Source organism: Aotus nancymaae, unplaced genomic scaffold (genome assembly GCF_030222135.1).
Source record: "Aotus nancymaae isolate 86718 unplaced genomic scaffold, 86718_ANA_hifiasm-v0.15.2.pri h1tg000065l, whole genome shotgun sequence".
Lineage (NCBI taxonomy): Eukaryota > Metazoa > Chordata > Mammalia > Primates > Aotidae > Aotus > Aotus nancymaae.
Window position 1 is genome coordinate 11,251,358 of NW_026988480.1, and position 24,402 is coordinate 11,275,759.

Here is a 24,402-nt window from a genome sequence, read left to right on the forward strand (position 1 = left end):
AATATTGCCACACTGGAGATTAAGTTTCTACATGAATTTCAGAAAGGGCAAACATTCAAAGCATAGCAGCAGGGAAGAACGTGAAAACTCCAGGAAATCATGGTAAGCACTTTTTCCTTGAGTGAAGTGGGGAGCCATTTCAGTGTTTTTGAGGAAGGAGACCCTTAATCCTCTTCAGCTTCTAAGAGCCCTGCCCCCTAGACTTCTATATTACCTTTCAATAGAAGAAGTAAAGGCTGGCAGGCCTGGGCACCACCCTTAATTGCACTCCTGTAGATCGCAGGCATGGTATGGAGGAATCTTTCTGGAAGGCATTGCTTTTACTTAAACACGATCAGACCCCCACCTAAGTCATGTACCCCATGCCTACTTCATGGATCAAGACTCTTTCACATGTAATTTCTAGAGTTGTAAGCCTTTAAAAGGACAGGGATTTTCTTTGTTAGAGGAGCTTGGCTGTTAGGCATCTATGCCGCCGCAGCTCCTGGCTGAATAAATCCCCACTTCCTTTCCAGTTCGGTGTTTGAGAGATTTGTTTCATGGCCTTTCCTGCTTCGTTATTTGGTTCCTTGACCAGGAAGCAAGTGTCAGCTGGCAGACGGCTGGCAGAGCCTTTCAGGAGGTTCTGCCCTGTGAAGCATCCCTGCGGGGGACTTTAGCCCACTTCGGCAATGCAATTCCTGAGAGCACTCCTGGGCGGGAATTGGCCCCGATGGAAAGCCGTGCCAGAGCACAGCAGGAAAGTCCCCCACAGTGTGGATCCACCTAGTGGCTAAACACTGAGAAGGAACAGCTGCCTGGAGTGTCTGGATGACAGAAACATGGTGGGATCGATCCTGGGAAACTTGCCCACCTCCTTTAGGTGGAAGCATGGCCTGATCACCCACGTGTGCTGGATTTGGCACTCTTGAACTCTGTTCTCGCTCTCTCTCTCTCTCTCTCTCTCTCTCTACCTAACTAACCTCAGAAGTTTTGCTTTTGGTTTTAATTTGGGTTGGGGGGGAGTGTGATTGTGTGACTGGACTCACCAGCCATGAAATGTGGGGGCTGCAGACCTGTTAGAGAGGTCCTTAAGCTCTGAGTGACTTGTGGGACCAGTTGGGATTAGGGTTGATCTGCATACGGCTAGACAAGAGGTGCCCTCGCAATCTAGGCGTTGTGAGGGGAGTAATGAACTCACCGATGCCAAGTGGTGTCTGAAACACTCCCAAGAGGGAGACAATTCTACTGGCCTGGAGCAAAAGTGAAACAGACAGTGTGTCACATTGTACTGGGTGTAGGCGGGGAACTGTGGGAGGAGTGCGATTGTGCGAGTGATTGGAGGGTCCAACTGGACTCACCAGCCATGAAATGTGGGGGCTGCAGGTCCCTTAGGTCCTTAAGCTCCAAGCACTTGTGGGACTGGTTGGGATTAGGGGTGATCTGCATATGGCAAGATGGAGATGCCCTCACAATCTAGGCATTGTGAGGGGAGTAACGAACTCTCTGATGCCAAGTGGCGTCTGAAACACTCCCGAGGGAGAGATGATCCTACCAGCCTGAAGTGAAAGTGAAAAAGAGAGTGTGTCATGCTGTGCTGGGCAGGAGAAACTGAGGGTGGAGTAAAACTCTCTTAACTGTCTGTGAGTTGTGTTTTTCTGTGCAAAAACATGGGTCACACTCATAGCAAACCTACTCTTCTAGGGACTATGCTGAAAAATTTCAAGAAGGGATTTAGTGGAGGTTATGGGGTAACTATAACACCAGGAAAGCCGAGGACCTCACATGAGGTAGACCGGCCAGCATTTGGGGTGAATTGGCCCTCAGAGGGGGAGCCTAGACAGGTCTCTTGTCTCCAAAGTATGGCATAAGGTTACATGCCAGCCAGGACACCCTGATCAATTTCCATACAAAGATTCATGGCTGCAGCTCATTCTAAACCCCCACAGTGGCTGAGATGACAGGCAGCAACTGTACTGATGGCAAAGGGACAGGCAGCTAGGGAAAGACCCTGCTCCACCTGCCGAGGGGCGCAGACTCCTAAGGTCCTGGCAGATCCAGCTGCAGAGGAGTTTTGCCGAGGATACCCACTCCCCCTGTTCTGGAAGAAGGACTCCTCACCCCTGGGCCTGAAATCTCAGAACCCCCACCAGAATTGCACATCCCTAAATCACCCAGAGTAGACAAGAGAGAATGTGGAGGGACTCCTCCCATAGCCACTCGCATCCCAGGAGGAACTCCTTCTATAGCAGCCCGCCTGCAGCCCAAGGCAAAGGTACATGTGCCTTTAAGAGAGCAGAGGTATGTGGGAGTGGATGAGGATGGCCACATGGTGGTAAGGCATGCTTTTACATACCTGCCAATCACCTCAGCTGATCTTATCAACTGGAAAAATAACACCCTATCTTATACCGAGAAGCCACAAGCTGTCATTGACCTATTGCAAACTATCGTCCAAACTCATAACCCCACTTGGGCTGATTGCCACCAGCTGCTTATGTATCTTTTTAACATGGATGAAGGATGGAGAGTACCCCAAGCTGCTTCCAAATGTTTGGAGGACCATGTTCCAGCAGATTACCAGAACCCCCAAGAGTATGTGAGGGTCCAGTTACTGGGGACTGACTGCCAGTGGGATCCAAACACCCCAGAGAGTACGCAAAGGCTAATCTGGTACAGAGTGGCCTTAATGGAAGGATTGAAAAAGGGAGCCCAGAAAGATACAAACATCAATAAAGTCTCTGAGGTTATTCAAGGGAAAGAAGAAAGCCTGGCACAATTCTATGAGAGGCTGTGTGAAGCCTATCACATGTACACTCCTTTTGATCCTGAGAGCCCTGAAAACCAATGCATGGAACATATGGCATTAGTAAGTCAGTGTGCAGAAGACATTAGGCAAAAGTTACAGAAGCGGGCAGGATTTGCAGGCATGAATACTTCACAGTTATTGGAAATAGCTAAGCAGGTGTTTGTGAACAGAGATGTGGTAAGCCATAGGGAAAGTTGTAGAGAAAATGAGTATCAAGCTCAACGGAGCATGAATTTGATAGCTGCCACTATTAGAGGAGCGCCCCCAGAAGGGTGGGGAAAGGGGGGCTCCTAGAAGGCTACCCAGTCTACCCTAGAAGGCTCTGAGAAGGCTACACTGCCTATGCCTGCAGTGCAACCAGTGTGCTTACTGGAAGGACAAGTGCCCCCAGTTGACAGGAAAACAGGAAGATCTTGAGCACGAGGCTTCAGATGAAATTGAAGGAGCTCTGTTCTAATGGAAGGGCCACTGGACTGAAGGGGGGCCAGGCTCAACTGCCCCCAAAGAGCCCATGGTCAGGATGACAGTCCTGTAACCTCCCATCAAAGGAAACAACCAATATTGTTGGAGCTACTGGGGTGTCAGAGAAACAGTCTTTCTGTTTGCCTCGGACTTGTAAGGTAGAGGGGCACGAAGTGATTCACCAGTTCTTATACATGCCCATCTTCTTAACTGAACCAGACCAGGAGACAGAACCTGCATTAGCAAAACAATGGCCTAAGATCTGGGCAGAGGACAATCTCCCAAGACTGGCAATCAACCAGGCCCCTGTGCTCATTGAAGTCAAGCCTGGGGTTCAGCCGATTAGGCAAAAGCAATATCCAGTTTCCCAGGAGGCCCTAGAAGGTATTCAGGTTCACCTAAAATGCTTAAAGGACTTTGGAATTATAGTTCCTTGCCAGTCTCTGTGGAACTGCCCCCACTTGCCTGTTTCTAAACCAAGGACCAAAGACTACAGGCCAGCACAGGGATTGCATTTGGTTAATTAGGCCACAGTGACTTTGCACCCAACTGCACCCAACCTGTACGTGCTGTTGGGATTATTGCCAGTGGAGAATAGTTGGTTCACCTGCTTGGACTTAAAGGATGCTCTCTTTAGCAGTAGCCTGGCCTCAGAGGGTCAGAAACTATTTGCTTTTCAATGGAAAAATCCAGAAACAAGTGTAACCACCCAGTACACCTGGACCTGGCTACCCCCAGGGGTTCAAGAACTCTCCCACCATGTTTGGGGAGGCACTAGCCCTTGACCTCCAGAAGTTTCCTGCTAAGGACTTAGACTGCGTGCTGCTCCAATATTCTGATGACCTTTTATTGGGACACCCCATGGCAGTCAGGTGCGCAAAAGGAACAGATGCCTTACTTCAGCACTTGGAGGACTGTGGGTATACAGTGTCTAAAAAGAAAGCCCAGATTTGCAGACAGAAAGTGTGATATCTGGGGTTCACCATCCAGCAGAGGGAGTGTAGCCTAGGAGCAGAGAGGAAACAAGTCATTTGCAACCCGCCAGAACCCAAGACTAGAAGGCAGGAGAGAGAGTTCCTGGGAGCCATGGGTTTCTGTAGACTGTGGATTCCAAACTTCAAGGTACTGGCCAAACTCCTTTATGAAGTCACTAAGGAGGGGCAAATAATTAAGGAGGGATGAATCCGGCTGCCATATGGAAGAGTAGCAGTGCCGCAGCTATCGGGGGCTGTGGTCATACAGGCCGTACATGAAACCACTCATTTAGGCCAAGAGTCACTTGAGAAGTTGTTAGGCTGGTATTTTTACATCTCGCACTTATCAGCCCTGACCAAAACTGTGGTACAGTGATGCATTACATGTCAGCAGCACAACATGAGATAAAGTCCAACTATTTCCCCTGGCATTCGAGCTTATGGAGCAGCTCCATCTGAAGACCTCCAGGTAGATTTCACTGAAATGCACCAGTGTCGGGGACATAAGTATTTGTTAGTCCTGGTGTACACATACTCCGTGTGGGTAGAGGCCTTCCTGACTAGGACTGAGAAGACCTATAAAGTAACCCACTGTGCTTCTTTGAGATCTCATCCTTAGGTTTGTATTGCCACTGCACATCGGATCAGGCAACGGACCAGCATTTGTGGCAGATTTGGTCCGGAAAACAGCAATGGTATTGGGTATTACTTGGAGGCTGCACGCTGCCTACCAACCACAGAATTCTGGAAAGGTGGAGCAGTTGAACCGGACCATTAAGAATCGCTTAGGAAAAATGTGTCAGGAAACAGGGTTTAAGTGGGTGCAGGCACATCCCTTGGTGTTATTCAAAATTAGATGTACTCTCTCTAAGAAGACAGGATATTCCCCCATGAAGTCTTGTATCATAGGCCCCCTCCCATACTGTGGGCACTCCTGGGAACTCCTCGGGAGTGGGGAGAGATTGAGCTATGATGACAGCTACAAGCTCTAGGAAAAATCACTCAGGATATTTCAACCTGGGTAAATGAAAGAGGACCTGTAAGCTTATTCTCCCCAGTTCACCCTTTCTTACCAGGTAATCGCATGTGGATATAGGAATAGAATTTCTTTGAAGCCATGGTGGAAAGAACCCCAGACTGTGATCCTGACCACTCCCACAGCCATAAAGGTGGAGGGAATCCCAGCTTGGATCCACCACAGCCACAAAAAACCTGTAGCAACGGGAATCCAGATGAGACCCAGACAATGACTGCAGAATCACCTTAAGAAGGACAACAAGCCTTGCTCCAGCCATATCCCAGAAGCTGGCTGGTCCATGCACAGCCAAAGCATGAGGAAATTTATCGTGGGACTTCTTCTCCTTAAATTTGAACTTATACAGTAGAGACATTAATTGATTTCAGGGCATGCTATCAGTGTGTGCACCAGGTTACTGAAGTATGACAGAAAGTTGCTGCCATTCTTTTGTTCTACAGTTATTATGAATGTGCAGGGACACAGAAGGGAGCCTGTTTATATAACGGTACTTAGTAAAAGGTGTGTAGCCCAGGGGATGGACAACCCATTGTCTGCTCTGATCCATGAGAACCCCCTATGCATACAACTTTTGAAATTAAACTCACAACAGGGTGATGGAACAACCCTATTAAGTTAATAGCTAAAACAGAGGATCAGGAAAATGAGAATGAGAGTGAGAATTCTCACTAATGTTATAGGTGAGATTCTCAAAGCAGGGAGTGAGGAAGGAGACCCTTAATCCTCTTAAGCTTCTAAGAGCCCTTCCCCTTAGACTTCTACATTGCATTTCAATAGGAGAAGTAAAGGCTGGCAGACCCGGGTGCCACCGTTAATCTCACTCCTATAGATGGCAGGCATGGTGTGGAGGGATCTTTCCAGAAGGCATTGTTTTTAAACAGGATCACACCCCCACCTAAGTCACGTACCCCACGCCTACTTCATGGATCAAGACCCTTTCACATGTCATTTCTAGAGTTGTAAGCCCAAAACCCTTTTACATGTAATTTCTAGAGTTGTAGGCCTTTAAAAGGGCAGGGGTTTTCTTTGTTAGTGGAGCTTGACTGTTAAGCATCTATGCCACAGCAGCTCCTGGCCGAATACATCACCACTTCCTTCCCAGTTCGGTGTTTGAGAGGTTTGTTTCACAGCCTTTCCTGCTTCATTATGAGCAGAGTCATAGCATGATCTCACTCATAGTCTAGAAGTGTCACTCAGGTGGCCAGGCATGGTGGCTCATTCTTGTAATCCTAACACTTTGGGAGGCCAAGGTGGGTGGATCACCTGAGGTCAGGAGATCGAGACCAGCCTGGCCAACATGGCAAAACCCTATCTCTACTAAAAATACAAAAATTAGCCAGATGTGGTGGTGGGTGCCTATAATCCCAGCTTCTCAGGAGGCTGAGGCAGGAGAATTGCTTGAACCCAGGGGGCAGAAGTGGCAGTGAGCCAAGGTTGCGCCACTTCACCCCGGTCTGGGTGAAAGAGCAAAACTCCATCTCGAACAAAAAATGAATAATAATAAAAAAGAAGTGTCACTCAAGAAGGATGGAGCTGCCTTCACCTGAGGCGGGGAAGCTGGAGGTAGAGCAGGTTCCAGAGTGGAAAGAAATGACAAGCTCAGTTCTGACTTTATGAAGTTTGAGACATCTGGTAGGCACCTAAGTGGGGTATAAGTTGGATTCTAGCATCTGAAGTTTGGGAGAGAGGTCTGAGCTAGAGATTTAAAGTTAAGAGCTGGGGATTAGATGGATGGCACTGAAGCCAAGGCACTGAATGAAGAAGATGAAAGGGAGTAAACATGGCTGGAGAAACAAAGAGGACCAAGGATCCAGACCTGGGGCCCCCATAACACAGAGGACACCGAAATCCTACAGGAAGTCTCAAGATAGAGTTTTCATCCAGATGCTCCACTCTACACTATAGTAACATTGTTTCCAAGGTATCATTACAGTGAAAGCATAATTTATAGGATACGTGGAGAACTCACAGACTGTGGTGATGCATCTAGAACCCTCTTTTGAGAAGTCCTGCTTTGCAGACCTCAATCATAGGTAAGATAGTTCTTCAAGTTGAGACAGACTGATATGATTCTAAAATCATGCTCATTCACTGTCTTGCTCCAGAGGGGCAAATTTTCACATTTCACCCTTGTTCTACTTTATCAATTAGAAATTATACCCAAAATATTCCTTACCACAGAAAAGGTAGAGAATTTAGAAGTGACAGTTTAAAAAATAAAGTTTTAATGGTTTCATTTCACACCCCACTGGGATATATCTTACTTGCCCTTGGAGACTCTTGCCCTTGAGCAGTGATGTACATCAAAGTTCACTTCCCTGGGCTTGGGTGAAGGCTTTCTACGGCAATCAGTTTTCAGGCTCTCAAGGTTTATATGTTCTCTTTTCTCACACAGAACCACCTGGGAACTCATCTGTCACATTAATGTTTTCTCAAATTTCCTACCAGGACTTCCTTTCATGCACCTTACAAAAGATTCACCCAACTGAAAGTGACTCAAGTTGCAAAAGTGTCTGGGGCTCTAAGCAAAAGAACAATTGTCTGTATCACTCCGGAAAATAACCTTCAGCAAAGACCTCATAGAATTCCTCCCCCAATCTATTTTGGTAAGTTTCATTTCTATTAATTTTTTTATGGTTAAAAATAATTTATCAAAATTTATTATATGTTTAAGGTATTTTGATTTATAATATAATAATTAGACTAAAATGAAAAATTTAAGTTTAGAGAGTTTTTATCAGAAAAAAATAAATTTTAGTTTATGGACATGTTTTTCTTTCAAAGAAATTTGACAGCATAAAGAATAAAAGTTGCAATAAAACAACTCGATGGAGGAAGTGTGATGGAAATGTGATTTAAGTCAGAAGTGAATGATGTAAATTTTCTCCTTGTTAAATAAGAAATGTTCATGTATTTAAAAAGTGGATGATGTTGGGTGTCAAATCGCAATAGTGTTTATATTCCATTTTCAGAACACATTTTATATTTATCAGAGCAATGTAACAGTTTTATATGAAAATGTTAACATTTATAATATGCCAGAAATCACATATTTTGCCTCTATTTAAGATGAAAAAGTTTTAGATATCATCTTTAAAATATAGAAGGAAATACATCATTCTCCAAACTCAATTCAATGAGAACATAGGTTTCAAATTCCACAATGACTTAAACTACCAAAGACAATCTCAGGAAGATCTGTATTAAAAGATCTCAACAGCAATGGAAAACTTCATTTTTCAGAGCAGACCAGTCAATTTTGAGCCAGCAATTTCTTTCTTTTGTAAGATTCATTCCTACAGTGCTGACCCCAAAACCTTATCTTATTTCTTGACCATGGATTACACCCAAAGAATTGATGGTCAACTGTTAACGCCCACAATGGTATGTCCCAGACACATTTCTTACAATTAGCAGAGGATTGTGTATTTGATATAGGTCAATCACTGAAGGCGGCAGTAACTCAGTGGCTCTGCACTTCACCATCATAAGGCCACCACACTCATGTACTAGGTGTTGTCCCAGTGGAGGACAGTTGGATACAAAGTCTCTTCCACCTTGACATCTTGCTACTACAGCGGCCTCATGTTCCATTTCTCACTTCTCCCACCCTTAATTTTCCAGCTTTGGGGAACATGGCTGCCTCAGCAACCATCTCATCTGCTCCCTCTACCTGACCATTTTGCAAGGAGGAAGGGGCGTTGGTTTCTTTCTCACACTCTCCCTACCTTCTTCCCTTTCCTTCACCATTTTCTTCATTCCCTCTTTACTTCCAGTCTCCCTTGTGATCTTCCTTCTCTCTGGCCAGCCTCTGACTGCTGCAGAGCGGTTCCCTCCACCCAGACAAAACCCTGGACTGATGCCAGGCACAGGGTATATGACCTATGCTGACCTCTCCTATTCTGTCCCTGGGGACTGTAGCCATAGACATTCACCTCCATCAGGTGCCACTGATAAAGGAGAAAGAGAGGACATAGTTCATAGAAAAGGAAGCTATAGCCAGACTGGAAGCCACCAAAGCTAGGGTACTGCCATCTCTCAGGAGCTTCCCAAGGCTTATCATGTAACTCCCCTCACTCCTCTTAGCATCTCTCTTCTTACTCTTTATTTTTTATTGTGACAAAATATACATAACCATAAAATTTACTATTTTAATCATTTTTAAGTATACAGTTCAGTGGCATTAATTACATTTATATGTAATGAGCTTACAAATATATGTTCAAGTCCCTTCTTTTACTTCTTTTGGGTATAAGCCCAGAAGTGAAATTGCTGAGTCATATAGTAATTCTACATTTAATTTTTTGAAGAACTACCATACTGTTTTTTATAGTGGCTACACTATTTTACATTTCTAGTAGTAATGCACAAGAGTTCCAATTTCTCCACTTTCTCACTGATATAGTTTGAATACATAACCCCGCCAAATCTCATGTGGAATTGTAATCCTCCATTTTAGAGGTGGGGCCTGGTGGGAGGTGATTGGACTATGGGGACAGATCCCTAATGGCGTGGGGCTGTCCTCAGATAGTGAGTTCTCACTAGATCTGCTCCTCCTCCCACCATGTGAGATGCCTGCTTCCCCTTTGCCTTCTTTCATGATTGTAAACTCCTTGAGGCTTCCTAGAGGCAGAAGAGTAGGTATGCTTCCTGTACAGCCTGCAGAAGCATGAGCCAATTACACCTCTGTTCTTTACAAATTACCCAGCCTCAGGTATTTCTTTATAGCAATGCAAGAATGGACTAACACACTCACCAACACTTGTTATTTTATTTATTTATTTTCATAGTAGCCATCCTAATGGGTAAAAACGGATATCTTTTTGTGGTTTTGCTTTGTATTTTGCTGTGGATAGTGACATTAAACACACTTTCATGTATTTTTTGGCTATTTGTGTATCTTCTTCAGAGAAATACCTATACGAGTCATTTGGTCATTTTAAATTGGGTTGTCAGTTTTGTCGCTGTTGTTATTGAGTTTATTTTTATTAATTGTAATTATTTTTTCTCTTAATAAAAGTAGTAATGCTCATTTTATAAAATTAAGAATTGAGAAAACATTGAGACAAATAAAAATGATTCATGTCATAAATAAAGAATATATTTTCTCAATTTATGTTAAGTGTTTATCAAATTTATTTAGGCCACATTCTTTGAGTTTAACATGAAGAAACTAGGATTCATTACTTAGGAATTAAAAGTAGATACTCCTAAATAAGTCTTGAGTAAAAGAGAAAATTTAAATTTAAAGCAGATCACAGACTATTAGACTATTAACACACTACTACCCAAACTAATGAAATATGTTCAGAGCCATACTTAAAAGAAAATCTCTGACTTTAAATACTATTATTACAAATTCAAAAGAATTTTAGTTTAGCATTCAATAAAATATAAATTCTTGGAAATACAAATGCATAAAGGGGCTGTAACAGCTGGTAAAGCATTATTTCTGGGTGTGTCCATGAGGGTGGTCTGAAAGAGATTAGCATTTGAATATGTAGACTGAGAAAAGATCACCACCACCAAGGTAAGCAGTATCATCCATTCTCTCAAGGGTTCTGAACAGAGCAAAAGGGCAAAGGAAGGGGAACTTGCTCCCTCTGAGCTAGCGCATCTGTCTTTTTTTTCTTTTTTTTTTTGAGACAGAGCCTCGCTCTGTTGCCTATGCTGGAGTGCAGTGGCCCTGTCTCAGCTCACTGCAACCTCTGCTTCCAGGTTCAAGCAATTCTCCAGTCTCAGCCTTCCCAGTAGCTGGGACTACACGCATGTGCCATGTCTGGCTAATTTTTGTATTTTTAGTGGAGGCTGGGTTTCACCATATTGGTCAGGCTAGTCTCAAACTCCTGACCTCAAGTGATCCACTGGCCTTGGCCTCCTAAATTGCTGGGATTACAGGCGTGAACCACCATGCCCGGCCTGCATCTGTCTTCTGATGATAGACATGGGCACTCCTGGTTCTCAGGCCATTGGGCTGAATCACACCACTGGCTTTTTGTGGTTCTCCAGCTTGCAGACAGAGATCATGCAACTTAGCCTCTATGAGCCAATTTCCATATCAATCTCTTTCTCTAAGTATATGTAAATGTAGAGAAAGAGATAGATATGTTCTACATGTATTCTGTGAGGAACCCTAAACATTCATAAATTTTTTAAAAAATCACAAAATAATATAATGGTTTAAGACCAGGTGACCCCCTACTGTGTTTTCAGTTTGCAAATTCTGGGATGGTTACTAAGAACATTGGTTTCATATGTCTGGAAGCTGTGCTTTTGTTGGTCCCTTAATTATTCATGACCATTATAACTTCATTTTGGATTATGTATTTTTATTGATAAAGTCTCCATTGTTCAAGTGATTTTTCCTTAATTCTAGTTGGTCTTGTATTAATATTCTTGTTTCTTCATCTGGTGTGTCTTTGTCCACCTCTTCAAAAAATATTTCTGCTTCAATTTGTTTTACGTGTTTTTTTGAAAATATCACTTAGCTAGATTTTGTTTTGCTGACCCAATTTAAAAATTATTATCTTTTAAAGATGAAATCTGATCAATTTACATTGATCTTCATTGATGCAGTTGTGTTTCATGCTTTTCTGTTGCTTTGTTCTTTACTTTTGGTTTTTTATTCGTCTATTTTAGTGTATTATATTTTATATTTCTACTGATTTGGAAACTATACATTCTACTCGTAGTCTATCAGAGAACATCTTTCATTAAAAGCATGTAAGCCTTTATTTCTCTGTTATAAACACAATAAAGCCTGAATGCCTCAAATAAGGTAAGGAATTCAGCTTACCTTAAGAAGTTTCTTTTTTTTTCTCTGTTTCCCAGATTACGTTATGATTATCTCAGATTATAAAACCAGGGTATTACAAGTAGGTTTTTCACTCTGCAATTTCTCTTTCAAAACTATTTTGACATTTTAAGTATATCTCCTAACCACAGAAACAGCAATTATTCAGTGGGACACTTCGTTTCATTTTTATTGCTATTATTTACTTCTTTCACCTTCTTTCTGGATACTTTTACTATAAATGGGTAATTGGCTCTTGGAATACTTGCCTATCTCAGAATACGTCTGTCAATTCCTGATGCTGTGATGATAAATTGTCCTTGTTTACAAGTCCTGAGCCACATCCTTTCCCTCTAGACTCTGTGGATCTTACTCCATGATCTTCTGTGTGACTATATTGCAGAGAAGTCTGGAGGTAAATGCTATCCTTAACTTGGTTTTACTGTCTATGTCTTTTGGGGTTTTTCCTTTATCTTTGAAAATCCGAAATTTCATCAGGAGAAATATAGGTGTGTCTTTTCATTTTCTAAGGTAAAAAGACAAAACAAAACACAGCTTGATACACCAAGAGCATCTTCAATCTGAAGTGTCCAGCATTTCTGTGATTTCTTTAATTTTGTGTTTGTTCCTCCACTTGCTCTGTTTCTTCACTCTTAACCTTCATCTTCTGTGACCTCAACCTTATTGTCTTCTTCATGGCTATCCTAGTTTCCATCAAAATCTTTTTCCAGCATGTTGGAGAAGGTGAAAAGGCTGGGAAGGAAGTGAGGAGAACGGTGCATGCCATTAGCTGCCCTGCAAATTAACTCTCCCCTGGGGCTGGTGTGGCCTCTTGACCCTCCAGGGTGCTGAGATGTACTCAGTGGCTCCAGCAGATTCTGTCTTCATCACTGGCACATGCAGGCCATCTGCAGACTCCCCAGACAGATTTCTCTGTGGCACCTGAGCCCCTGTCTCATGGATAAGATCCCCTTTGTGACTGAAATCAAGCTGCTGAAATTTGCCTGCTGGAAATAGTCCTTATCAGGGCCAAGCCTTTTTCTTTCTGCAGCCTGTGAAGGAGTCTATTCCAGCTTTCTTTCCAGACCTGCAGCCAGCAGCCGGGTTCCAGGGGCTTCCCCTGCCTGCATGTTCCTTCTCTACCAAGGGCTTCTGCCATTGTAGCTTTCACTTTCTCCTGGAGGTATCAGCCAGAATATTTCACTTGGAAGCTTTTGGTATGGACATTTGCCTCCCTACTTTTTACCAAACATCCCAGTGAAATATTAATATTTGCAGTTTCTTAACCAGAGATTCCTACAATGGGTGATAGGAAAATTGGCAGGGGTCATGTTGTTGATTTTAGGTTGGTTTGTTGTTGTTTATTTTAATCATTTAGGAATTCCAGAAATGGCCTTTGGATATAGCCTCCCAAATATTCCAAATAGCTTCAAGAAACATGAATGACACCGGCATGCATAGCCTGTGCTCAGAAACAGTCCCAGCAGGAAAGAAAATGGGTTGCAGAATGAGTTTGCATTCCCTTTGGCTGGAAACCTCAGCACTGGCCCTGGGCTCCTTCATGAAGCAAGAGCCTTTCCCAGCTGCGGGAGTCCTTGATTCTTGTGGTTCTCTGTTCTTTTAGACACCTCTGGGATCACACTGTGAGAAGCAAAATCTTAAGAGACTATCATGTATTCATTAATTCACATGGGGATGAAAGGGCTGGAACCCAAGCTCCAGCTCTCAAATCCCACTTTTGATTCCCCCACCTCAGCCACACTCTCTTGTGAAGGATTTGACTCATTTGGCCCCAAATCCGCATGGCGGAGTGCCTCTCTTCTGCCCATCCTCTGAGCTTTCTGCTGTTAATGGATGATCTCTCTGGGGTGTCTTAATTGAGCCCCTTCCCTTTTTTGACTGTGTTTTACACATGCTCTAACCATTGCACCAAGAGACGAAGATTCACCTGGGGACCAAATTCCACTGTAGAATCTAGAAACCCTCTCACAGCTTCTGGTCTTCCAACAGGTATTACAGTTTACAGCTGTGTCCTACCTTCTAGACTTGCAAAACTGATGTCTGGTTTGTATGAACTAAAGGTCTGGCTGGAATAGCAAATGTCTACAAAGGAAGCTGGGCTAGATGTCACCAGTGCCTGGACCACCTCTCACATTCTTTTCTCCACTAACCCCCATTATCTAAGAGGATTATGACTCTCTTTTGCTCTTGTCCTCAGAATGTTCCTCTGGCTTCCTCCCCCTCCCAGGGACCCAGTTTGGAACTGAAACCCTGAGGTGAGATAATCGAGGTGAGATAATTGCCATCACGGAATAATTCTTTACCAAGTCGCTGCGGTCACTCAGTACCTCCCCCTTTTGTGTCGATGCTACACAAGGCTAAGTTCTGAATGTACAGCTGTTCATGGGGCTATTTCTTTAAAAGCCTAGATATCAACAAATGAAACTACAGTAATCCAATGTGGCAATCAGGTGCCGTGAACTAATCCTTACTTTAATTCTAAAAGCTGAACCCTCTTGGCAAAAGAAAATGATAGTGAGAATTTCTCTTCCTTAGACATTTCATTTAGCCCCCTCCATTTGTCTTCTGTTTTCTTCCAAGATTTCCCACCACCAGGCATAGTAGTTTTTCTTTGAACCACTCTCAATAGTCTAAGGTAGTCTAATTAAAGCAATGGATCATTCATTCTGTTTTTCAGTAATCCTATAGTGACTTAATGAACAGAGTGCAGCAATTTCAACCTGGGTTCTTACTCACTGCATCCTAATTGTATGTAAGTACTACACAATTCTATTGAGACTCCCAGACATTTCTTTCTTCTCCTCTTCAATGAAAAAGCAAACATTAATTGAACCATCCACAATTTGGGAAATAAACATTTCATGTACATGGAAAAAAAAATACTTTCTCTAGTTGTAACATGCACCATTCCTGTTTATCTGAGTTTTCTTAATTTTCTACAAAGAGCATGTACCAGTTTTGTTAAGAGAAAAAAAATAAAAGTTAATTGACAAAAATCCTTGCAGCTGTCTTTAAGTCATGAGTCTGCCTATTGAAAATAGCATTGTGATATCTTTATCTTCAGAGGTAAGTGTTTTTACTTTAGATGGAAAAGATTAGAAGTGTTTCAACAAAAGAAATAGTGCATTATGGTTTCAAACCTCAAAGCATGTTAAGGAAGGAAACGTGAATTCTGAGATCCATCTGCAAAAGGGAGGCTGGACATCTGAGAAGAAGACTCTGATTGCGTAACAGAGTCATTAATATCAGAAATGCTTTTCCATAGGCCTTTACATTGAGTTCATTTTTTGAATGAGACAGCTGGTCTTTAAAAAACAACTTACTTTTTACTGGTACAGTGCTACACATGTATGGTCAAAATAATTCAAATGGTAAAAAGAAAGTGGTGCAGCAGGGCATGGTGACTCATGCCTGTAATCCCAGCACACTGGGAGGCCGAGGCAGGTGGATCACCTGAGGTCAGGAGTTCAAAACCAGCCTGGCTGACATGGTGAAACCTCGTCTCTACTAAAAATACAAAAAATTAGCCAGGCGTGGTGGCACACGTCTGTAATCCCAGCTACTCGGGAGGCTGAGGCAGAAGAATTGCTTAAACCTGGGAGGTGGAGTTTGCAGTGAGCTGAGATGGCGCCATTGCACTCCAGCCTGGGCAATGAGAGAGAGTGAAATTCCATGTCAAAAAAAAAAAAAAAAAAAAAGAAGTGCTGTGATAAAGATGAAAAACTCCTGATACCCCAACTCTGCAGTCCTCAGAGATCATTATCATTTCTTGTGCCCCTTTTTAGAAATTCTCTGGGCATATACTCCTCTATGTCTCTATTCCTTTAAATCTATATATTATGCCACTTTTCTCCTCAAAACCCTGCAATTACCTTACATCACAATAACAATTTCATATCACACTAACCATTTCAAATCCCTTATCAGGGTTGATCACATCTACCAAGGTCCATCCCCCAAAGGGACCTCCCCCACCAACCTCAGCTTCCACCTCTCTCCTCTTACTTAATGCCTGTGAGCCCATCTGCACTGGCAAGCTAGCTGGTCCTCATGCACCCCAGACAGTATGCCATCTTAGCACACCTGTTCTGCTCTTGGCCTGACGCTCTTCCCCCAGATACTTGCATGCATCCTTTTCTTGCTTCATTCAAGAGCTTGTTCTAAATTCAACTTCAACTCCTCAGAGTGCATTTCAACACTCTCCTAACTACGAAACTATCCCCCATCCTCTGTTTCCCTATCCTGCACATTAGGGGCTTTCCTCATATGATTAGCAATTCTTGATGGTATGGTCAAGATAAAGAGTGGGAGGAAAGAAAGCCTCGTGGAAGCTCCAAACTCATGCTGGTGTGGTGGGACTTGTCAAGTCTGAGTTTTACTTTAAGATATTTTGGGTGGGCCACTGGTCAGGCTGCCTTGATGTCAGTATTTTCAGATCTGTTCTCTTGGCTCTCATTCCCCAGAGAGGCATCTTGCCTGTTAGGTAAAGGCCAGACTGCCAGTTTTCTGAGAGCAAAGGAAAGGCATGAGGCTGGGTGGAAGAGGTGTCTTGGGAGTCAGCATTCTGTATGCTGGCAGTCTACTTAATTCCTCTGATTTTGATAAGATCCAAACGCTCTCAACTGTACTCCCAGTCTGAAAAACCTGTTTTAGAATCTCTAGGGGAAGAAACCTTCAGAAATCTCGGAGAGAGGGTGAGGGAGCAGCAGCAAGTGCCTTGTGTATGGTATAAGGAGTCAGGAGATGTCAGTCCTTCCCAAACAACTTACATGATTCTCCTTAATTTAGCAGCCTTTTATGCCCCATGTGCCAGAGATTTAGAGATTTAGTGCTGATAGTTCTCAAGCATTTTGAGGATTCTGAGTGTAAAATGGGTTGGACTCTCAGGAGAGCCCCCATTGAGGTACAGGAGTAAATGGATAAGAATGCTCTTCTAGACAAAGGCAGTTGTTGAGCCCACAGTGGTTTTGAATGAATTATCAAAGGCACTCCTTCTTCCGGGAAGACGTAGCCCCTGGCAGGGTGCACTGCTTGGCTGGAGAAATGTGTGTTCAGGATTTCAACTTCAACTCAGCCTCCAGGTGGGCACCTTTTTGCTGTAACCAAGCCACACAGCTGCGGACTTTCAGCTTCCTCCATGATTGTTCTGTTTACACCTCGTCTGTTTCCTTGCATCCATTTTCAAGAAATGTGTTGCTGTTGTCTTCTCCCATGTTCTCAATATTCTTGTGGATTTATGTGCTCTTTGTAAATGTCTTTTTTATGGGACTTTAGCAGGGTGCTGGGAAAGAATAAAATTAAATGAATGAGTTTATTAACTCAGAACAATGCTTCCTCTTCTGAATGCCTGCATTTTCCCATGTTGTCTGATTTCCTGTTTGTTCATCATTATGTGGAAGGTATCTTTGTTTGTTCCATACACAATTGTTGCAGGCTCTGTCAAAAAAGGGTCTCATCTTGGTCCCTTACTTCAAGCCAAGATGAAGGAAAAGGTGGAAATTTATGCTTCTAGCCATTAAGAGGAATGCTCCAAAGACCATCTTTGAAGCTGTTTATTTTAGTCCACTTTAGCCTTCACCTAACCTTTTAATAAGAGAAGTAAATATATTTATACTTTTTGGTGTAAATTTCACATCCAACATAATGTTGTTATCTTAGATTTGTTTTCTTTTTTATTCCCCTTTCCCCTTTTATATTCTATTATATATTCTGTATACTTTAATTTCTCTAAAGATTTTTTATTTAGAATGATTTTTGATATGTGCACTAGTTTTAAATTCTACATTTAGGTGTTAATGTTAACCTGCAATTTATTTATATAATTTTCTTTTTCATTTTATTAATTAACTAGAAGTGCTTTTGATACATTTTATAGAAAGATTATATATGAGATTTATTTCAGAATTATTTAATATGAAATAGTATTTCTTTTGCCTTTATGATTATGTATCATTTAATATTGTGAAGGTGAAATCTGAAGTCTGATCTTTTTTTCTTTAGAATTAAGTTAGGTGAAATTTTTCCTGTGGTTGAGACAGAACAGGGAGCCCACTTAGCAGCCTGTGACCTACTCCCAACCCCTGGCAGGCATGGAAATAAAGAACAATCTTGAGTTCTGTAAGGCCGGTTGCCTTGCCAGGAGCTCGGACACACCCACTCCCCCTCCAGGAGCTCAGACACGCCCATCCCTCTCCGCGCCTAGAAACCACGTCATCATCCAATGCCCACTTCTGCACTCAGCACTAGGCTCTGCACTCGGCACCTAGCCAGCCATTGAAGAATCCCACCAAAATTCAAAAGAAGCCCTGCCAGAACCTGCCCAATAGCATTTTGTCCCATCCAGGCCCCACTCCCCCTGGGCAGCCCGCTCACTGGAAATCCCGCCTACCTGCCAATAGCAGCTTGCCACATCCACGTCCTGCTCTCCCACAACCAATCAAACGCCTCCACTCCCTATAAAACCCCATGTCTGAGAGGAGTCCGCGTGACTTCTCCGGCCCCTCCTGTCGGACTGCAGAACCTCGCCCAGGAGCCAATTAAATTTCTTCATTTCAATAACTGGCCTCTGTTGCCTCTCATTTAAACCTTACAAATTCTATGAAGGGAAATTCCAGGCACGTAGGTAGACCTGAGAAGTAAATAACTTGATAAGAAGGTAATGATAGCCTGAAACAATAGCCAGGGAAGCTAGAGTCAGGAGAATTGTTCCCTATAGAAACTAAAGGCAGCATCTTAACATATATTTCATATTTTAACATATACATATGTTCTTCAGAAACTCAGACTCCCACCAAACGAATCTGCTGGCACAGACCTCAGATGAGGGGAAGCTGAGGACGGAACATTGACTACCATACTTTGTTCTAAATTTCTTCCTGAGGGGCCTAGAGGTCACATACATGAAACAGAGCCAGAATTCTTTTCTGATAACCCAAAATGTTTAGACAAAGCTTCACCTCCTTAACCAATCTCAAATCAAAAAAGCTTTGAATCCACTTATGATGCATGGCTCCTGCTTTGAGATGTCCTGTCCTTTAAAGTCAAACCAATGTAGAGCCTCCATTACTGATTTATGACTGCCTGTTGCTTCCGCCTTCCCACCTTTAAAAACCCTTACCTGTAAGCCATTGGCGAGGTCAGGACTGAAGCAACAGCTGCTCAAGTCTCCATACTTGGTGGCCTGCAAATAAACACCCCTGTTTCTCCTGCTGCAAATCTCAGTGTAGATGTTTGCCTTACTGCACTGGCAAGTCGACCCCAATTTGGTTTGATAACATGGTGAAGTAGACTTTGTATTATATTTACATGTAAGGTATGTGTGTGTGTGTGTCTTGCTGAATTCTTTCTTTAATTTTGAAAGTCTAAATTTTACTATGACAGGTTGAGGTCTCTTTTCATCTATGGATGGAATGGAAATACAGATGACCAGCACAATAAAAAAGATACCTAGACACAGAGGTCATCAAGGAAACTCAAAGTATCTGTAATAAGATACTTTATTTAAATTGTCAAGCATTTTTTATTGAATTCTAGTATGTATACAGAGAAGTACATATGTCATAATTGTATAGCTTGATGGATTTCCACAGACTGAACACCTGTGTGTAACCAGCAGCCAGACCAACTGTACCAGCTCCCAGAAATCCTCCCTGGGGCTTCTGTCCAGCTATTGCCTACCTGCAAAGCAACCATGATCCTGACTTCCAAAACCCTAGTTTAATATTTAGTTTGCAAACAATTTAAAGTTTTGATGATATGCAAGTGATGATATAAAGTTATGATGATATGCAATAACAAGATTGAGGGAAGAGTATATAAATACTCTTTATATTTATATACAAATTATATATCAATTTTTGCAGATGTTTGGAGAGCAGCTAGGCAATGCCTATAGTCTTAATTTTCTTTTTAAGATGGAGTCTCACTGTTGCCAGGCTGGAGTGCAGTGGCGCAGTTTTGGCTCACTGCCCTCTGCCTCCCGGGTTCAAGCGATTCTCATGTCTCAGCCTCCCGAGTAGCTAGGGGTTACAGGCATGTGCTACCATGCCTGGCTAATTTTTGTATTTTTAGTAGAGACCGGGTTTCACCACGTTGGCCAGGCTGGTCTCAAACCCCTGACCTCAGGTGATCCACCCACCTCAACCTCCCAAAATGCTGGTACTATAGCATGAGCCACTGTGCCCAGCTCATCTTCTTAATTTCTCAGTTTTCCTTTCGGTTCATTCATTTCTTACTCTCCTTGTCCTCTTTAATACAGGTTTAATTGTTTCCTCTTACCTAATTATGATTCATCCAATCAATATTTGCCATCGTACTTCCTCAGAAAATAGCCTTGCTCTTAGAGATGACTGTGAATGTTTTGGCCTATGGTGTCTCTCAAACTCCTTAATTCCGTGCCGCCTGCTAAATATACCTTGGCTTAAAATATCTCTTTCAATGCCACCTTGTCCTTCTAGTCATCCTCAATTGCTTTTATTATTTCCCTAATGAATATTGAAATTTCTGCCAATTGCAAATATAATAAAGCTTCTCACAAATGGAATAAAATGGAAATGATGTCTATGAAGCGTCTACTACAGCAACTAACACAGAGTTTTGTTTGAAATGTTAGTTTCCTTCCTTTTCTTCCTTTTCCTTTCATTCAGAAAGCCTCATTTACCCTCAAAACAGCTGTATACCGCATGAAAACCACTCTGAAGCACTTGCCCCGTGTATAAAGAATCCTTTTCTCTTTCAGAGAAATGTTCATTGGTGCACCAAATTTTTTTAAATAATATTTTTGCTTATTGTTTTAACAGTGATAAATGCAATCTGTAAACTTGGAGTTTCCTACAGACTAATTATACTGGAATGTTTCCCGACTAGTAAAATCCTCATGGTGTTTTACACTCTGGGACAAGAATCATTGGACAAGAAATGAACCTGCAGGGACTGAGTGCAGGCAACATGAAGCATTTAGACACGGGACACAGTGTACAGCACTCACATGCGTGGAACACACAATTATATGCATAGAAGTCAGAACAGGCTTCCTGCGCAGAGCCTGCTGGGCTACACCCAGCATTTAAATATAGTGGCATTTAGCCGCATTCTTCCTGTTTCCGTATTCCTCTGATATGGTTTCCCTGCAGGTCGCTGTGACTTAATTTGTCTGACAACCAAAATTTTGCTACAGTGCCCCAGAAAATATTTACTCTGTTAGTGGCCTAATTTTCTGGGATCTAGAGAAGTAGGCAAGAAGACCAAAAAACTGACATAATTCTTCAAAACTGAGCTGCAAAAGGATTTAAAGAAATAGTTGTGGAGTCCATGAGGATCATTAGTAGCTTAGACACCAAAATGAAATAGCATCTTGCACTCAGAGCAGGCTCTTTTCTTTCTGTCGTTTAAGGAGACACACTAAATGCCCATGCAAGGACATACACTTTGAGGTGTCTTCTTATTTTCTGGTTGAAATGGATTTGTCCTAAACTCCTTCATCTGCCTCTTGCTGTAGTATTCCACGCGACTTTTAATTTATGTATCTGCTTACTTATTTATTACCTAAAGCTTGGAAAATAATCTGCAAATATCCCTTTCAGAGATCAATTCCCTAACTAGGGTTTAATTAGTACCTCTGCCCCCCATTTTCTTTGCTGGAAGGCAAAGCTTTATATGATAAAGTTAGTAACTGACAAGCCCTTGGTCTTTCAGTTTCACCAGCCATTCTTCATTTGTGTTACCATCATCATTAATGTCAATAGAACCCCTTCTTGGCTCTCGATCTTCTGAGCCTCTCAAACACTTTGTGACTTTAGAGATTGTAATAGTACTCTATGACTATTTAGAATGTAAGGGAAATTAGAAGCTGTGGTGCATGCCTGTAGTTCCAGCAATTTGGGAGGCAGAGGCAGCAGAATCGCTTGAACCTGGGAGGCAGAGGTTGCGGGAAGCCGAGATGGTGCCACTGCATTCTAGTCTGGTGACAGAGCAAAACTCTGTCTCAAAAAAAAAAAAAAAGAAGAAGAAGAAGCTCAGCTTGGAAACAACTATTTTTTTATACACACTTGTGATCTCCAAACTTCTATTTTGAGCTGCTTCTGGGATATTACCATTCAAATGTTCCCACTCTCTCACTTCAAAATAAAGACACCTGGAACTCAACTGCCTGTCTCTCTGTCTCCTAAAACCAGCTTCTTGTTCCCATTTCCAACATTATTCTGGTTAAATTTCCCAAAGGACTGGTGATCTGACCTGGAATCCGAAAGGGACTGAGTAATTTATTTTCTTCTTCATTGGTTAGAACGAGATATTACTAGTTTCTAGAAGGTAGGAATTACTTTTTATGACGTGTATCCCCTACAGTGCCTTGTAAAGTATCTCAGTGAATATTTGTTAAGCAGGTGATTGATTAAAATGCTGTCCTAAGTGAGCCAAAACATTATGCTTCCCGAATGCAATCATCTGTTAGCTAACAATTGATAAAATAACGTGAATATATAAGGTCCTACCCAATTTCTACTACTACCAAAATAATTCCATGTGCCTGCCTTACTAATGGCGGGTGGGTGGCAGAGTTCCTGGTTTCTAATTGTTAGTTTTGGTCCTGTTTAACCAAACTTGTTGGGTGGACAGAGAAGGAAATAAATTAGGCTTTACTAACCTAATTGTAACTGGCTCTTTGGGAGTGAAAAATACAAAAATTTACCCTAAGACTATCTTCAATCATGGGATGAACATAATAGTACCTGAAGCTACCAAGAACAAGATAAAACAAAGCAAACCAAAACCAACAGCCCTTATTTCAAAGTGTTCAAACTTCCTCATAAATGTAATGATTCTGTGTGCATAATTACTTTGTGCAATACACCATTAATGGGACTGTGTATAGCCTAAATTCTTCAAAGGTATTTTTTTTCTGAAATAGAATGGATCTTCAGAGACTCTATCCTATAGTGATACATGAGCTTTTTACTTTGATGCAAGAAAAACGTCAGAAGACGCTTGCCGAGGAGTGCCTGGGAATTAACACTCTCTCCTTTAAGAATTACCCTGGAGTCCTAAATAATTAGTCAACTATGCATGTTTTTCTCTAGCTTACAAGCTAACTATATTGCCATATGAAGGTAGGCGGGCAGGATTAAGGGCTTTGCTATCAGATGACAATGGCTTGAATACCTCCAATGCCTTTGCTAGAAAGATGCCATGGCTCCCTTGTGTGAAGTTCGTAATGGAAGTGATAAAATGTGAACTGCTTGGGAAAATGACTACCTTTTCAAACAATTGTTGTGAAACCTGTTCGCGATATTCCTGTTTATTGCAGTTTCTTCTTCTAAGCCCAGAATTAACAATCAAATGTGTTTTACCGGTTATCTAACATGTTTTTCATTAAAACAAGTTCTGTCTCTAACAATAGTAAAAAATCTGTAAATGAATCTACTTTACATGGTGTTGAGGCTGTTTTCACCCTGACAGTTCTTCTGTGTAGATCCATGACATTTATTCATTAATTAACCATTTGTTGCCATCATTATTATTGTTCAACAATTACAATCGAGTACCCACAAAACAAAGAAATATGCTTGTGCTAAGGAAGGGGGGCAGTAAAACCATAAATAAGAAAGTGTACGAGGAGTTCAGAATACAATAGCATAGCAATTTAGTACATGTTGCTAGTTACCAAAATAAAAGCAGAGTACTAGAAATGTCACCCACCCATCTTACCCCAGTTACTCCAGCCACATCGGCCACAGCCACAATGCACATGAGGGAAGGTTTTCATTTCCCCAGACTACCTGGCATCTGGATCTGGGCCTCATTTTTAGCCTTGAAGAGCATTGTTCAAAGTCTTTGTCTCTAAGTGCCCTCATTCTTCTCTTTCATACTCTTCCCCCGTGGATAGATCTTACAGATGGGTCTTTCTAATAAAGCACTTTTATTGCTGCATGTCTGACAGGCTTTTTAATGGGTCCACCTACCCTTCCATTGCACAGAATGGGGTTTAAAAACTCACTGTACTCTTTACCCACAACACCACTTCAAAGCAACTATGACTCCCTCCCACTGCTTTTAGCATTCCTGATCACCACCATGACACCCTCTGGCATGCCAAGTACAGCAACATACAAATGCAAACAGGCAAAGAATTCAGGGGAGACCGTCTGAATTGAAGACCTGGTTGGTTTTCCTCCCGGCAACTGTGCCTAACCCACTTTTTCTGAAATCGAGAAAACTACTACTAGGGAAAATATAACTTCATGGAAGGCACAAAGGTATCGAATTTGCAGCATTCTACCTTTGGCTGTCAGCATCATGAGATTCTGTCCCTTTTTCTACAGCTTTCTCCAGG

General features: G+C 42.2%; 1 pseudogene; it reads left to right on the plus strand.

Annotated features, from left to right (window-relative positions):
- Window positions 1-1,649: 1,649 nt before the first annotated feature.
- LOC105732253 (prolyl endopeptidase-like) overlaps window positions 1,650-24,402 on the plus strand; it is a 53,497-nt pseudogene continuing 30,744 nt past the window's right edge.